General features: G+C 35.0%; 1 protein-coding gene across 13 annotated transcripts in view; it reads left to right on the top strand.

The window, feature by feature from the left end:
• LOC126971093 (TLD domain-containing protein 2) overlaps positions 1 to 16,032 on the top strand; it is a 173,633-nt gene that overhangs the window by 43,029 nt on the left and 114,572 nt on the right. For 4 of the 13 annotated variants that reach the window (XM_050817220.1, XM_050817217.1, XM_050817218.1 and 1 more), the window contains exon 1: positions 4,250 to 4,415. The exons of 5 other annotated variants lie outside the window; for them this stretch is intronic. The gene's annotated coding sequence lies outside the window, so the exon portion shown is untranslated. Of the gene's footprint in view, positions 1 to 4,248; positions 4,542 to 16,032 lie in introns of those variants that run through there. 4 more of the 13 variants (XM_050817216.1, XM_050817213.1, XM_050817215.1 and 1 more) reach the window with 3 other exon arrangements.

Below are 16,032 nucleotides of genomic sequence, written 5' to 3'. Positions count from 1 at the left end.
TTTTAAGATTTCTTTTAAATTTCGTAACACATTTGTTTTGTACATTTTCTGGGATCATATTGTAAAAGCATATACATCGCCCACTAAAAGACTTACTTACTCGACTTAACCGAGTAGTAGGCGTAACAAGTTTATGTTTGTTAATATATAATAACTTATATCATGGCTTTTAGATATATAAAACAACATCGGCGACATATTGAATCAATCGTGAATGGGTAGTGCAAGTAACCTTCCCACCCAACTGCAAGGTCACGGAAACAAGCCCATTACAGATTTATGGCATCCGTAATGGATTCTGTCAACGTAAAATAATTATTAACTCTTTAGTCTGGAAAAACAAGATCGTATATTTTTATAACCATAATGTAAGTCCATCAATTTGATTGTACAGATCTGCTGTTTCACTATATTCAACTATGCGCCAAAATATAATGACTACCTACAGTAAAAAGACATAAAATTATTTTCTCAAGATTGATTCTTTTGGAATTTGGAAGTCATTTCTAATACTACTACCGCTTCGGAAACAAATGGCGCTCTATTTAATCTATACTAATATTATAAAGCTGTAGTGTTTGTTTGTTTGTTTGAACGCGCTAATCTACTACTAAGGTACTACTGGTCCGATTTGAATGATTCCTTCAGTGTTGGGTAGTCCATTTATCGAGGAAGGCTATAGGCTGTTTTTTTTTTCAAAATTAGGGATCCGTTATAAAATTGCTATTTTGTAACACAAGGTGTAAAATCGAAAACCTATTTTTGCGTGCGCTGCAAAAGCTATTGACAATAGAACAAAATGATGTACAGGCTATAATATAGGCAATATTTTATTACTTATTACTTACTTACTTAACTATCGCGTGAATTATACTTTATATGGCTAAACAACGTTTGCCGGGTCAGCTAGTGAAATATACAATCGTATCGTCAAGCACTCGCTACCCGTGGGGGCAATATAATAATAATAATAATAAGCCTTTTTATTTCTTGTTAACAATAGTTTTTTTTACAGTAAACACCAATTTACATTGTATTTGTAATTTAGTTTTGGTTTTTTTTTTGTAATGTGTAAGATTAAATTAAAATATAATATAAACAATTTATGGGTTAACAAGAACCCCTGTATGAGTAAAGGCCTCCTCCAAAGATTTCCCAAGCCCATTCTTGTCGGTCTTGTGCTATGGAGCACCAGTCTATGCCAGCTAATCTTTTCAGATCATCTTCCCAGCGGGCTAAGAGTTCTCCTCTTGTCTGAAGGACCTTTCCACTGGGTAACTCTTATGGTCCACCTTCTATCAGCCATTCTCGCTACATGTCCAGCCCATTTCCATTTCCGCTTTTGGGCGAAGGTCAAAGCGTTTGTAGCTTTGGTGATGCCTCTTATCTTTGTGTGTCGTATTTTATAAATTTTCTTTATGGGGCAATATAATCAGTTTTAAATAATAAACTGGATATGCAGTGTATCAGTGAGGGCGGTACTGCAACGACCTGCCAGTTTAGTGGGTAATTATATCTGCGAATTTTTTACTTCAAATGAGATATTCTACCGCGCGATCCGAATCCGTCGCGATACCATATGGTCATTAGGTCATGTAAATTATCAAATAAGATCAACATTATCATTATGTGTTTTTTTTTCTATTTCACTGTTATTATTTTTTAATATTAATATGTTTTTGTTTTTGTAAGTATAAGACTAATTCAAAAAGGAGGTACTTAGTTCCTTCCCGTTCGTTTTCCAAAGTATTTCCCAATTTTGGAGTTCTTAGCCTGCAGTTGTCCTTATCGCTCTGATAATTTTCTCGCCCGCGTTAGCGCGACGGTATGTTATTTAATAATTTGTTAAATTTGGAAAAGGTCTTAGCTAACGTTTCGTCATAACATGTGCTGGTCCGATGCTTATGTACGTATTGTGTGTCTATATGTAGCGAACGACAATTTATCGCATCCCGGGTAATGAGTCCTTGACATACTGTCATGAAAAACAACCAAGTAATACTGGACCTTATATTTTTATTGGCTGATTTACATCGCTATGTAATAAAACTTTTAAACGCCTGAAAATAATTCAATTTAGGTACATATTAATAAAAAATTAAGCGGACACTTTATACCTACGTATGCAATTTTGGCGCACTTGGTGCGTCTGTACTATGACGTCATATTTCAATAACCAACAAACAAGGTTGAGAATTGAAATTTTTCGCCATATTTTTGTTACCATTAATCTTAATAGGCACCCATCATTTTGAACCAATGCAATGCCCATACATAAGTCCAAGCCACTTACATTTAGCAATAGCAGCAAGTTTTTGGGGAATTTGATATTCGTTTCCATTCGCGTAAATGCTTAACGCACCCTAAAAGTATTCACTTCGTTAGACTCATACATCGTGTCACTCAGTTATACAAATATTGTCTCAATATTAATCAATATTCGTGCGAAAAAAGATGACCTGAAATTATATATACTTAATGAATCGAATGCCTGTAATAACATCAGCACCAACAGCTTAAACCGGAATGGAAGTGGGAGGCTCCTTTGCACAGGATACCGGCTAGATTATGGGTACCACAACAGCGCCTATTTCTGTCATGAAGCAGTAATGTGTAAGCATTACTGTATTTCGGTCCGAAAAGCGCCGTACCTAGTGAAATTACTGGTTTTGCCCAGAGAATTGACATCTTATGTCTCAAGGTGACGAGCGCAGTTGTAGTGCCGCTCAGAATTTTTGGGTATTTCAATAATCCTGAGCGGCACTGCATTGTAATGGGCAGGGCGTATTAATTACAATCAGCTGAAGGTCCTGCTCGTCTCGACCCTTTATTTTCTTAATAAAAAAGAAAGGCACATGTGCATAAAAAAAAGGTGTGGTTGTGACATTATTTGCCCCCGTCGAACACTTGTATAAGGAGTAGTACTGAAAAAAATTTCGGCCTGTATAGATTTTTGTTGTTAATTAGTAAATCTTGTTAAAACAACACTAAATATAACGATACTTGTACAACTTCAGTTTCCCCAACTCGGAAAGTTTCCCCACTTGTATGGCTACGTGTTCTTTAACAATTATTGTCAAGTGCCTTCTCACTCCCTAACCATTGTTTGAGTATTTTTTTATTCATGCCCAGCTCTTAATTAACTTGATGGACTTTGGGAAATAACACAAGCGTTTTTGAAATAGCGAAATGATATTCATTTTACAATTGTAACGTTCATTTAAACTTGGAATTGTCATCCCATTGGAATCCCATTAAAACATGAAAATGGGAGTCAGGTTCCATGGGCAAAGCGTAGCTGTTGAATTTGCTGATCTCAAAATTGCCAGCTAAAGAATTGAGGTCAAAATTGGTGCAAATTTATGTACATCCACATTGTACATCGGGCTAGCCTGAAATTTAATAATATACCTACATTATTCTTAAATACATTTCAAGGCACTATATTGGTACTTGCGCAAAATATTTTCCGCAATATCGTTTGGGTATTCTTCAACTTTCGGTTCAAGATGTAATTTTATTGTAACCTCAATAATTTTGCTCCAAACTCATTTATTATATTTTAGGATATAGGATTTATTTATGCAAACTCAAAATTTGAATATGTCTAGCTAAGCCTTTAGGCGTTGGGTAGACAGTTTGTTTATTTCGAAACTCACTTGTCACACTAAAAAAACTCAAATTGACTATTTTCTCAAATTTTTTTGTAACATTTCGAAGAGCATAGCTGTGGAATAGGCAAAAGTATAATTATCGCTCTGCTAGTGAATTGTTAAAAATATATACACTGTAAATGTAAGTAATATTAATACCCGACAGACGTTGTTCTGTTCATAATAACAAATAAATATGCGGGTGGAATTTCATAAAATCCGTTCTGTTCGGCGAAAGAAATATTCCTACCAAATTTCAAGTCTCTTCGCCTTATGGTTCCAGAGATATCTTGATGACTCAATCAAAACATAGGTGGAAATCTCTTACTATAAAAAATAGGCGAATTAGGAAATTGATAGATACAAAAGGTACAATGATTTGTTGAACAACATGTTCTTCTTGATAAGTTAAGATGTGTGATATCGGTGATCTGAGTTGTAGATACAATTGCGTGTTGGTCATGTAACGATTGTGTTGATATTGGGGGTACGAGGCATGATGGATGTGTCACTTTATCAGGTGATGTGACATCCAGGGCGGCGGCCGAGGCTTGTCAACGAAGCGCTGTCAGTCATCAGACCGCAAACAATCTCGATTCACAACTCACAAGTGAAGCCAGTACTATTCAATTCGTCGCGAGGTACGCACGCATGCGCACAAGTCGATCAGTGAAAGTCGTAAGCGCAGTTATCGCGATCTCGTGTTTCGACGACGTCTTCGTCTAGTTTTGTTTAAGTTGCGCCAGTGCTAAGGGAAAGGAGGTCGGTACATGGCCCGTGCCCGTCTATGTGTCTTGTGTTCGCTAGGCTCGGATCGCTTGCACTTTCAACAACATTCCTGTGGTATTCCTGCTTGTTTGAGATGATTCAGCCTTAAGAGTATTTCTTGTATGTTTATTATACAATATTTATATTTCTGGATATCTACATTTGTAGTGATTGAATTATAAATTGCTCCGTCAGTTTTACCTATTTTACTTTACGCCGTGTGGTAGGTCAAGAATTTTAATTAAGCTTTTAATGTTTTATTTAACATTTCATAGGACCATTAAGTTAAGACTTCAAAGTTTCTTCAGTTACCATGTAAATGAATACGTAATATAACGCATAAAATATGCCGTCTTCTGTTTGGGTTGTTCGCTTATCAATAAGCGAAAAGCAAACTACGATACTAATTGTTCAACTTAGTAAGTCCTATGATTATAAGAATCAACAAAAAGCCTAGAATATTCCGTCATATTGTATATATTTATATACATTATGCTTTGTTTACTATTTCTGTACTCCCTTTTTGTAATACCTATCTGTTATATTTTAAATGACGCAGTTAGCGTTCGTGTAAGACTGAAAACCTTTCTAAATCAAGTGCAAAGTGACCCCGTCACGCTGCTTTTGTTCTTAACTGGAGGTGGTTTTTAACGAATCATTATAATTATCAAAGAAGAAGTAAATAAAAGTAATGTCGTGCCATCGGAGACCAATATTGGTCATTTCGTAAAATATCCCTTCTATTGTGCTACGGCAGTACTCAATCAATTCAAAATCACTTTATTCATGTGGGTTAACTTATAAAGTCTTTTTATTTTCACATTTACCGCCACTTCGGAAAATATTGAGCATTCATGAGAAGAAGTGGCAAAAAATTCATTGCAACTCTTTTAAATCAACATTTACAGCTTCATCGTTTTACAAAACATTTGTAAAGTGACGAAACAAAAATACTCACACGTCGAATACTGAATGTCTTACACGAGTAAGTCAAAAAAGTAAATGTAAAATGACATTAGACTTGACTAAATATGTGGCAAATTTGGAGCAGATATAGATTTTTATCATAGAATTAATATTATCAAAGTACAATTTGTATTTGAGCAATCAGTTTCTCAGTAATATTTATAAACGACTGATGAATAATCATTTTCACTTTGCTAATGTCTAAAGTAGAATCATAAATATTTTTTTGTCACAGCCATGTACTATAACATCTATAAATATATGTATTAAATTATGTTAATTACTTTATCTTACTCACTAGATGAAAGGATTTTTTTTTATTCCACATCTATTCACAATCATTTATACAAACCAATAGTTTACAATAACATCAACGATAATTTGTTTGTATTTTGATACAGTGTTCAATTAATTATGATAAAATGTTGCATATTTCGAAATATAGCCATTAAGGCTACTCAACAAGTTTAATAGATAGTTAACTTTTGATAAAGTTTCTAAAATATATAGCTTAATAGATCTATAGACTATTCGATTCTGTATCGGCCGTTCCCAATATTCAGTCTATCTCTGACTTGAGATAAAAATCGTAACTATCGTTGACTTTTCTGCGCCAATAAACTTATCGACAGTAACTCACCTTATCCGTACACGCTGTCTGTCAATGGGACGACGTATAGCTTACCAGCGATAGAAGTTTGTATGGAAATTGCAATTCACGCGTCCCAATATATGGCGATAAGAATTACTTATCGGCTATATTGGGCCAGGTTCAGATTATTGGCAGTAGAAGGTAGTAATTTATCTCTATCTGTAGATAGTATATTGGGAACGGCTGTATGACGTCTACAAAAATATTATGATCGCGAGGACATGTCAGCCGTTTTTGAACTTACTGAACAGCCTAGTGCAAAACGTGAGTATTTTAATTGTCATACAATTGAAAATATTTAAATAACGTACTCGAACGGTTGGCTTAGTTGGAAAGACCGCTCGGAGGGCACCTGAGAGGTCGCGGGTTCGAATCCCGTATCGTTCATTAATTACAATTTTATTTTGGTTACAATTTTAATTTGTATTAAAATAATCTGTTTGTATGTGTATCGGTTCAAGTATGCAACGCCCACCATATTCCCACTTATATCACTTAATATCGGTTTTCGTGCCGAACAGTTTTACCTTTTAGTCATAAAAAAAGTCATCAATAATTATTATTTCTATCGATATTAACATTATTATAACAAAACGGGGTGCATTGTAATAATAATAATTATATAGATAATGCGTGATTCAATCACATCGCGACTTTGGCTTTAATCTTATCTGTTAAATATAATATATTGTGATATTAGATTTTGCAAATACATATTACCGTTATCCTAAATGTTACTCAATGTCACTGATATTGTGATTATCGAAAAAAAAAACGATTGATTTGAAAAAGACAAATTAGGGCGACTATTGTTGGATAAATCCTAAAATCCTTGAAATATTTGATAGAAGAAAATAGTATAGGTACTAAATCCTTATGAGGAAGCACATGGTGGCCCAGAGGGCAATGTAGAGGGCTATGCTCTAATATTCCCTACGAGATCGAAACAGAAATGAGGAGATCCGTCACCAAAAATCCGTCGTCAAAGTCACCGACAAAGCTCAGATGAGCCCGAAATTGAAGTGGCAGTGGGCAGAAACATAGGTCGACTGTGTTGGTGTGTTGTGGTCGGTTGTGTTGGTGGCCTACCAACACGATCTTCCGGATATGTCCTACAAGATGGACCATGCTCTGGTCAATATCGCAGGAATAGGTTGTATTTACCAGGCTCCTTTGCACAGGATGCAGGCTAGATTATGGGTACCATAACGGCGCCTTTTTCTGTCGTGAAAAAGTAATGTATAAGCATTATTGTGTTTCGATCTGAAGGGCGCGGTAGGTCTGAAATTACTGGTAGCAAATGAGACTTAACAATTTTTGTCTCAAGGTGACGAGCGGAATTGTAGTGCTGCTCAGAATTTTTGGATTATTCAAGAATATTGATCGGCACTGCATTGTTATAGGCAGGGCGTAACAATTACCATCAGCTGAACGTTCTGCTCGTCTCGGCCTTTAGTGTCATTGAAAAAAAAATTAACTGATAAACTGAAAATATTGTTCAAGTAGGTATGGTCATAATTCCTGTGAATGTTACACATTCCTTGTATTTTCCCACTACACTTTTGAAATCCGACTCGAGATACATTTTTCTAGCAATAATTGTAATATGAGCATTGTTTGTCTGGGTTCCTTGCTCGTGTGTTTGTGCACACAGAACGAAATTGAATCCCGTTCTTCTTCACAAACCATGAATTTCGAGTAGTTTTGTATAGTTTTTTTTTAAGATACGCTGTGTCTTAAGGAGAAAACTTTTAGGTGTGCTGAGCCATTTATTCTGTGTGTATTGAATGTAGCTGATCTGTCACGCATCACTAGGTAGGTAACGCTAGTTCAGGTCGGCGCGTGTCGATTATTGGAACGCGATCAGACAGAACTTTTAACAGAGTAATTAATGACACAATTATAATTACATAACATGTATATTGTAAATTTATGAATATAAAACTAAATAGTTGTATTTCGTATGTAACCTGGCATTAATGAAGTTTTCACTTTTGTTATGTTTATTTATTTATGTTAATATTGCAATAATATTACCTACTAATATTATAAATGTGAATGTAAGTGTGTTTGTTACGCTTTCATGAAGGAGCTACTCAACTGATTTTGATGAAATTTGGTACAGCGATAGACTAGACCTTGGGAAAGGACATATACATATTATCCCGGAAAAATCCATGGTTTCCACGGTATTTGTGAAAAACTGAAATTCACGTCGAAGAGCTATAACTACACCAATAGTAGATTTAGTTTGCCATAGCAATCTTCCGCGAAATAAGATTCATATAATATGTTGGGAACGGAAGCGAAAACGAGAACCGGAACTGGAATAGGGCATAAGTTGATCTTCAATTCCATACTTACTTATTATTTTTACAAACCCTTTATCTACGCGGACGAAGTCGCGGGCATCAACTAGCATATTATAAATGTTACAGAGAGTGAAAAAAGGTTATTCAAATTTAAATATTTTTATTCAAAATAGGATGTGACATCACTTATTGAAAGTCAAAAACTACCACCCATTCCAAAACGATTGCCTCATGTAACATGTAGAGAACAAAATGCGTGAGGGACTTTGTGTTGCGGTGGATCCCCAAGCGCACATTATTTTTAAATTGATTCACATGCGGATAACTTACAATCCTGTTAAATAAAAAGCATAGTGTCTTATGAATGCGACCAAGAACTTACGTTCGTTTATTAGTAGTTCACTCGGTAAGTTTTAAAACGTGGTCAACTGTCGTGATGTTGATCGTAAATTTAAATACATGTTAAAGAAATTACATTTGAGAAATAAGTCAATTAAAGTTCATATTAATAAATATATTCTTAGCACGGTGGAATAAGAGGATGTTTTGTTTCGCTAGACAAAAAATTTGAAAAATTTGTTAATTTCGATAGTTTTATGGTAAAACTTACCAATAGTAAAAGGTAGGAATTTGGGCTCTCGAGGAGAGACTGCTTTGGTTTAAAATAAAAATCAATTTAAATTTTGAATTCAAATTATATCAAAAAACAATCAACAATTAAGCGGCACGGGGCGGGAGGTACCGCTATGTGTCTAACATATCGTAGGATATAAATAACACAAACCGAAAGTAGGGAAAGCAGACATCATTTTATAGACTCATACTTATCTATACTTTTTCCACCTCTTTCATCAGAACGTCAGACTTAGCCACGATTTCACCGACTGGGTTTAATAAAACTATTTATTTATGCCAAAACTAGTTTAACTTAACTTCAAACGTCGTTCTTAAACTTGGTTAAAGAAAAAGCGATTTCACCAAAAAAAAACTAAACGTGATCACGAAAACGGGGTTCATGTATCGTAAACAATAAAATGTATCAATAAGCTGTCGAAACCGGCAGCAATATGTACGAAGAAAATCTATAATTTTATAATTTAACGTGTGACAAACCTCTTGAACTCGTTTGTGAAGCGTCCAAATTTTTGCGTTTTGCATTTAAATTCATTTTAGCTGTAACTCCTTTCAGTCTGTTTTGGTGAAAAGCCAATAGTAGGTAAAAACTCTTTTACACGGGTAAACTGAGTTTAAAATTGACTAATCGCGTATGAATGTAATTATTGTACAAGTACCCTAAGTTTACATTTGAACTGCGTGTCAGAGAAAATATAATATTCATGTCGGTTTGTATAATATTGTCTTTGTTCTAGTCTACTATAGGTTTGTAGCACAAAATTAACAGTTACGATCTTATCGCTGTTACAATTCTCTCGTCGACGTCTGTTTGATAATAGATTAAGTGGAAAACTTGCATGATTGACGTAGCTTGAATAAATATTTTTTTCACTCCCCTGATACGTTGTAAATTTAATTTATTATCAATTTTAAAGCCAATATTTACTCGTGTTTCGTTCTATTAATCACCATATCGCGAGTTTGCTCAATTTAAAACGCTACCTGCGACGACGTAAAAATTTTTGTATGATAAATTCTCCAATGCCTCTTCTAGGGCGCCAATTTCACTATGAGAATAAAAATTAAACTGTATATTATTATATTTGTTAGTCATCATAATAGTTTCGGCATAAGAAATTAAATTAAAAATGCTGCGCGATATTGTTAGTTACGTAAATTTGAAACTGACAATCTAAGACGTTCTATACACATTAAGCTATAGACATCTTATCAAAAAGCAGTGTGATAGCAGAACGACAAAAGTGTGCAAGACAATGTAAGCTCGGTAAGCTCACTTTTCTCCTTAGTCGTGTGGTAACTGTCGAACTATGTGCCCTGCCCACTGCCGCTTCAGTTTCGCAATGAATTGGCCTATGTCGATGACTGTGGTTCTCCAACGAATCTCCTCATTTCTGATTCGATCTCGCAGGGAAACTCTGACCATAGCCTTCTCCATTGCCCTCTGACCGACCATGAGCTTTCAATGTTTAGTTACTGATAAATACTTGTACAGTGCACCATTGACTTCCATAGTTAGGTACATAAAAATAAGATTCGTAAATATATTTTAGACATAAATACGAGCTTTCACAGGCTGCAGTATCTGGCGAGAATTTTAGCAATACTTCTATTGTGAAACCTCTTGTTCTCTTGATGAAATTAAATTCTAGGATCTACAGCCCTCTTCTTTAGAAAGAGTTTCCAACATGCATCGCGCTTGTATGTCTGTGTATGTTGCAAGATGACGTTGGAAGAAGCAGAACTATTTCCTATAAGATGAGTATCGTATATACACACGATGTAATTTAGAAGGAGTAACTGTTGTCCATACTCTCATTAGCAGTAGGTCCTATAATATCTTCTGCGTCTTGCTCCTGCCATTGCCAATGGCAGCATGACACTCGCGAAAGTAGTTGTTGCTCAGCAGCTTTAGCTATCGTAGTCAATATTCCGTTTAATCACACCAATGTAGTTGCCACCTAATTGTTTGGAACAAGCGCAGTGACCCGAATGTGTAAGCGTAAAGAATATATTTTTAGCGGTTATTATGTCACGTTCCTTCCTCGTAACTGTTCATTTGGTACCGTTCGTATTGTCTGTGGGCTGTGGTACGTCATGTGCCGATTTCAATTTACGTTTTTTGTCATCGCCACTGATTAGAACGCGATCATTCAATTGTACCGCTACAAAACTAATTTTAATGCTATGAGTCTTGCATTTTCCCATCTCTTTGTATACTTGTATTATTTCCGAAATCACTCAACTGTTCCCAAATCCTTTATGACGCTACAATATTATTTGATAATGTTACAAATACTTAGCCTCATGCTCTCTAATACTAATTTATTCGCAATCATAGAGGAACTAGAATACTGGTTGAAGATATTACAATGCTGATACGATTTGTTGTTGTAGTTGAAGGTGATTAATATAAATTTAAATTGCTAATATTTGAATGGGTAAATACTAATGTTATAGTTCGCAATGCTGCTAAATTCAATCTAATGCTAACAAATATAATAACTGGTTAACAATCTACAAAGTTATATATTACTGTGACTTAGAGAGAAACGGGCAATAAACTTCAATATATGGTAATATGACGAGACACTTGTAAGTTATAAGACCTCATGTTAATTCCGGCTCATTAGTGGAATGTGCGTACTATCTGATACTTCTTTGTCTGCATCAGTCCGTTGTTATAAACAATTAATCTATATTCAAAGTGTCGCCTCCGTCGAGCATCTTGTAGTTGAGAATTCTAAAGTCGTACGTTGACGATCGCGATGCTATGATTGTTCATATGTTTATTAATCTGAGTGTGTATCGTTACATTCATTTGTTTATGTTGTTCGTAATGTGACGCTGTGCTAATTACTTGATGTTACTCCTGCTCTGCGTTTTAGCGTACCTATAGATATGTTAACTTTTCAAGTTTCAACATATGATCTTATTTTGTTGGTTCTTTTGAGGAATTTTTTAATTTTCTTTTGATAAATAATTTTCTTTGTTCCATCTTTGGTATGGATATTTCTGAGTACGTGTGGTTACAAAGACGCTAAATAATGTTAGACCTGTCGTGTATGTTGATAAACCAGGCACAGGTCACACATAAAATTAGAAACAATTTATAATAATAAATCACATTTCAGCATCAACAATAATTATACTTGAGATGAAGATTTTTATGTATTTCTCACAAATAAAAATATTATTTATACAAGCAGGCCTAATATAAATAATTATAAATTAAATCGTCAATTATACTGTTTGTTGTTGGCACACGAAAGATTTCTATCGTGTTCATTTCATGATTTGTTAATCTCGAAACAGCCTCATTGTTGATCATTTCCATAACAAATGAAACATGGGCAAAGATTATAATTTAAAGTGAATAAATTATATTTCTTTTTCTACATTATACTTACACAACATATTATGCATTGACTGATTAAATTTTCATGTTAGTATACCGAAGCTCGTGGTACGGACACTCAATATTTTTTGTCCATCATCAACAGAAACGAATAGGGTTCACTTGATGGTACTTTAAACTGAGTACATCATGAAATTTTTGCCGGGGTTCGTAGCCTCGTGGAAATTAAATTTAATTAAAATCATTAAATGAATATTGTGTAATATTATACTCGATTAAAAGAAACTTACAGTCGGACGGATGTGGAAATAAATATTGCAATGTTCCCAGCAGGGCTGTAATAGCCTAAGCACATGGTAGGCTTTGGTCCAGTACTGGTCCATATGAGATGGTATAAATCTCTGAAAATCTGGTAATAATAATAATAATTTTGGGCTATGGACATATGCGACATACGATCAAATATGGTTCGCTATCAGACCATGTCCGATGGTTTCGGCCTACCTATCCACAAAAGTTATGTTGTAATACGTTGCAATGGATGCATTTGATGTCTAAGTTTTTTGCCATTGAGAGGCTTCTTTGTATAGGACGCTGGCTAGGAACCTACCACAGCGGCGCTTCTTTCTATCGTGAACCAGAAATGTGCAAGCATTATTGTGTTTCGCTTAGTAGGGCGCTGCAGCTAGTGAAATTACGGGCAATTGAGACTTCAATATAATGTCTTAATTGGCACGAGCAATTGTGATTGTAGACAGAATTTGCATTGTAAGGGTAGACGAAACAATTACAAACACATCGTCACTATTTCTCATATTCAAAGCCGATGAACAGGTTCTGCTTTGCTAATTTTTTATGGATAGTAGCTTGTAGTAGCTTTGTACATAGTATCTACAATGAAGGCGCGTTTGCCACCCAGAAGCAGATCCAACTAGCTCCATATAGCTTAGCATCACTGGAAACAGTCACATAGTTTCGTGTCTAAGCTTTCACATCCTCGGATGATGGCTGCATAGCACATCCGTGGCGAAAATACAGAGGGCTGGAAATATCCTGCACTCTATCCGACAAATATGTCGAGGCGTCGCATGTCGTGGTACTCTCGCGTTTATCTTCAAGCTTTGACAACTTTGAAATTCTAGAACTTTCTAACTATCGTCGTTGGAGCCTTGAAGGCTACTGTAGAATCAAGAGTTATGTTTTATTTCGGCCTCATAAGCAGACATTATTTCTGTACCTTGAAACGACTTAATATTTGCAAAGGCCACATTCATATTTGCTGCGTAATTACATGCGAGATAAGTGTGAGCCAACACGATGTTACTTCTAGTGATGGTTTACACTCATAAGTTGTTTCTGTTAGTTTATTCTACAAAAGATCATTTATTATAAATTAACTGACTCTTTTAACTATTATTTTTTTAAAACCACATTTATCACATGCCAAAGTAATAATATGAAGTTTGTTATTATTATGATACATTACATCATCTCGCCTATTTCCCTTGGTGCTAGCTTTCACTCACGTGACGTTTTGTCCCAAAAGTCTCAAATATTTAGCTCGTTACCTTCGATTCAGTCATTTCGTAAAACATCATCATCTTACACGTTCAAAGAGCAGTAGCCTTGATTTTTATTAGGAACATACTTTGGATTGGTGAAATATTTTTTAGTTAGGGATTTAATAAATATCTCATCCAATAAAAACTTTCAACCGCTTTGTAACAAGGATTAAGAACAATGTAAAGGATTACTAGAACTTACTTACATTAAATATTGCAATAACGCTGTAAGCGACAAAATAACCTGACCACGATAGAAACGTTAACGTACCGGCAACGTTGCTTCAGTGAGTACTAAGCTTTCGAATATATTGTGCGTGCTCTATCGCGACTAGAACACCTATTATTTTAGCTGTTACATGTTCTAGTTACGAATATTGTCGTAACTAAAATAATAATAATAAACACGCTTACTTATACCCTGTTTTTAATTTTTCCATGTTTGTTTTTTGTAAATTTATTACTTACATACCAATGAGATCATTCAGAGAGAGTCGCTTCCGCTATAAATTGTTTAATAACCCGGCAGTTGCTCTTCCCACACCAAATGTGATTGGTCGATTCTATTTTATGTCCCAAACATACGACTAATACACAGAAAGTACTACAATAAATCAGAGTACATTTCATAAGAAAAATTTATTTTTAGAATTCATCATAAGTAACATTTGCTTCTGTGTAAGTTGCATCCATATCCGTCGAGTATCTATATTATTGACTATTCAAGTTTCTTTTATTTCTTTTTAAGTTATTTTGATCATCCATCTTTTGAACTTGGCTCCGAAACCGTTCACAGTGAATAGGTTAGCCCTGCTAAAAACAAAATGCAATTAGTATTAATATCTTATTCATATACTTCATCACTATTTGAAAATATATGCCCTACAACACATAACGGCTATATTTCACCGAGACACCCCGGTTCGTAACCTAATTAGACACAAGAGTTAACACGCGCCCGAGCTTAGTGGGAGGCTCCTTTGCACAGGAAGCCGGCTAGATTATGGGTACCACATCGGCTCCTATTTCTGCCGTGAAGCAGTAACGTGTAAACATTACTGTGTTTCGGTCTGAAGGGCGCCGTAGCTACTGAAATTACTGGGCAAATGAGACTTAACATCTTAAGTCTCAAGTTGACGAGCGCAATTGTAGTGCAGCTCAGAATTTTTGGGTTTTTCAAGATGGATTTTAATGGGTAGGGCGTATCAATTACCATTAGCTGAACGTCCTGTTCGTCTTGTCCCTTATTTTTATTTAAAAAAAAGCTGATCGAACCACCAAATTGATTGCAGAACCAAACGGACACAGGTGAGTAACTCCCTATAGAGCTGTATATATTTCGTTGGTAGCTGCGAATGGTTGCCACACCATGGTGTCCCGGTGAAATATAGGCCATAGTATCTAGACCGAAAAGTGATTCATAATAATAAAATGGTAACTTGTTTTTCACTTTTCGATTAACTCATGATTGTTGAATGCGTGGGTCGCAGATAAAAGTAGGTTTCGAGTAAGTAATTCACTTCTCGCAATTCCGATTGATTGACGTGCCATCTTCAAAAGATTGTAAGTTTTTATTAAATCAACAATCACAGAAATACATTTTGGTGATCTGTACGAGACGTAAACATCGTGAAACATCAAAGGTATACTGTTTTTTGACGATGTTTTTCGGATAATTGTAACGCCATTAATATGTTGTCAGTTTCATCTATGATCAAATCGTTTGATTGCGGATACATTCTCAATTATCAAATAATTTTCAAATCATGTTGGTGAAAGAAATTACGCTTATGAATGTTAAAAGTTTTCTTTTCTTTTTATATCCACCGCCACTTCAGAAAGGGCTGAGCTCTAATGAGATGAAGAAGTGGCGAGAAACTCATTGACACTCTTTTAAATCAACATTTACAGATTCATATTTTTACAAAAGATTTAAGTTATAATAAAATTATGTAGATGATGCAACAAAAATACCCAAACGTGAAATTCTCAACGCCTTACACAAGTTAGTTAAAAATATGTAAATTAATATCCACACACACCGTAAATAAATAAAGGTATTTTGCGAGCGATTTTATTTCATCGTCTAATAGAGTAATCTCATCAGCTGCCTAAAACAATAAAATTA

Source organism: Leptidea sinapis, chromosome 23, assembly GCF_905404315.1.
Source record: "Leptidea sinapis chromosome 23, ilLepSina1.1, whole genome shotgun sequence".
Lineage (NCBI taxonomy): Eukaryota > Metazoa > Arthropoda > Insecta > Lepidoptera > Pieridae > Leptidea > Leptidea sinapis.
Note: the sequence above shows the minus strand (reverse complement) of the source record. Positions and strands in the feature narration are given on the sequence as shown.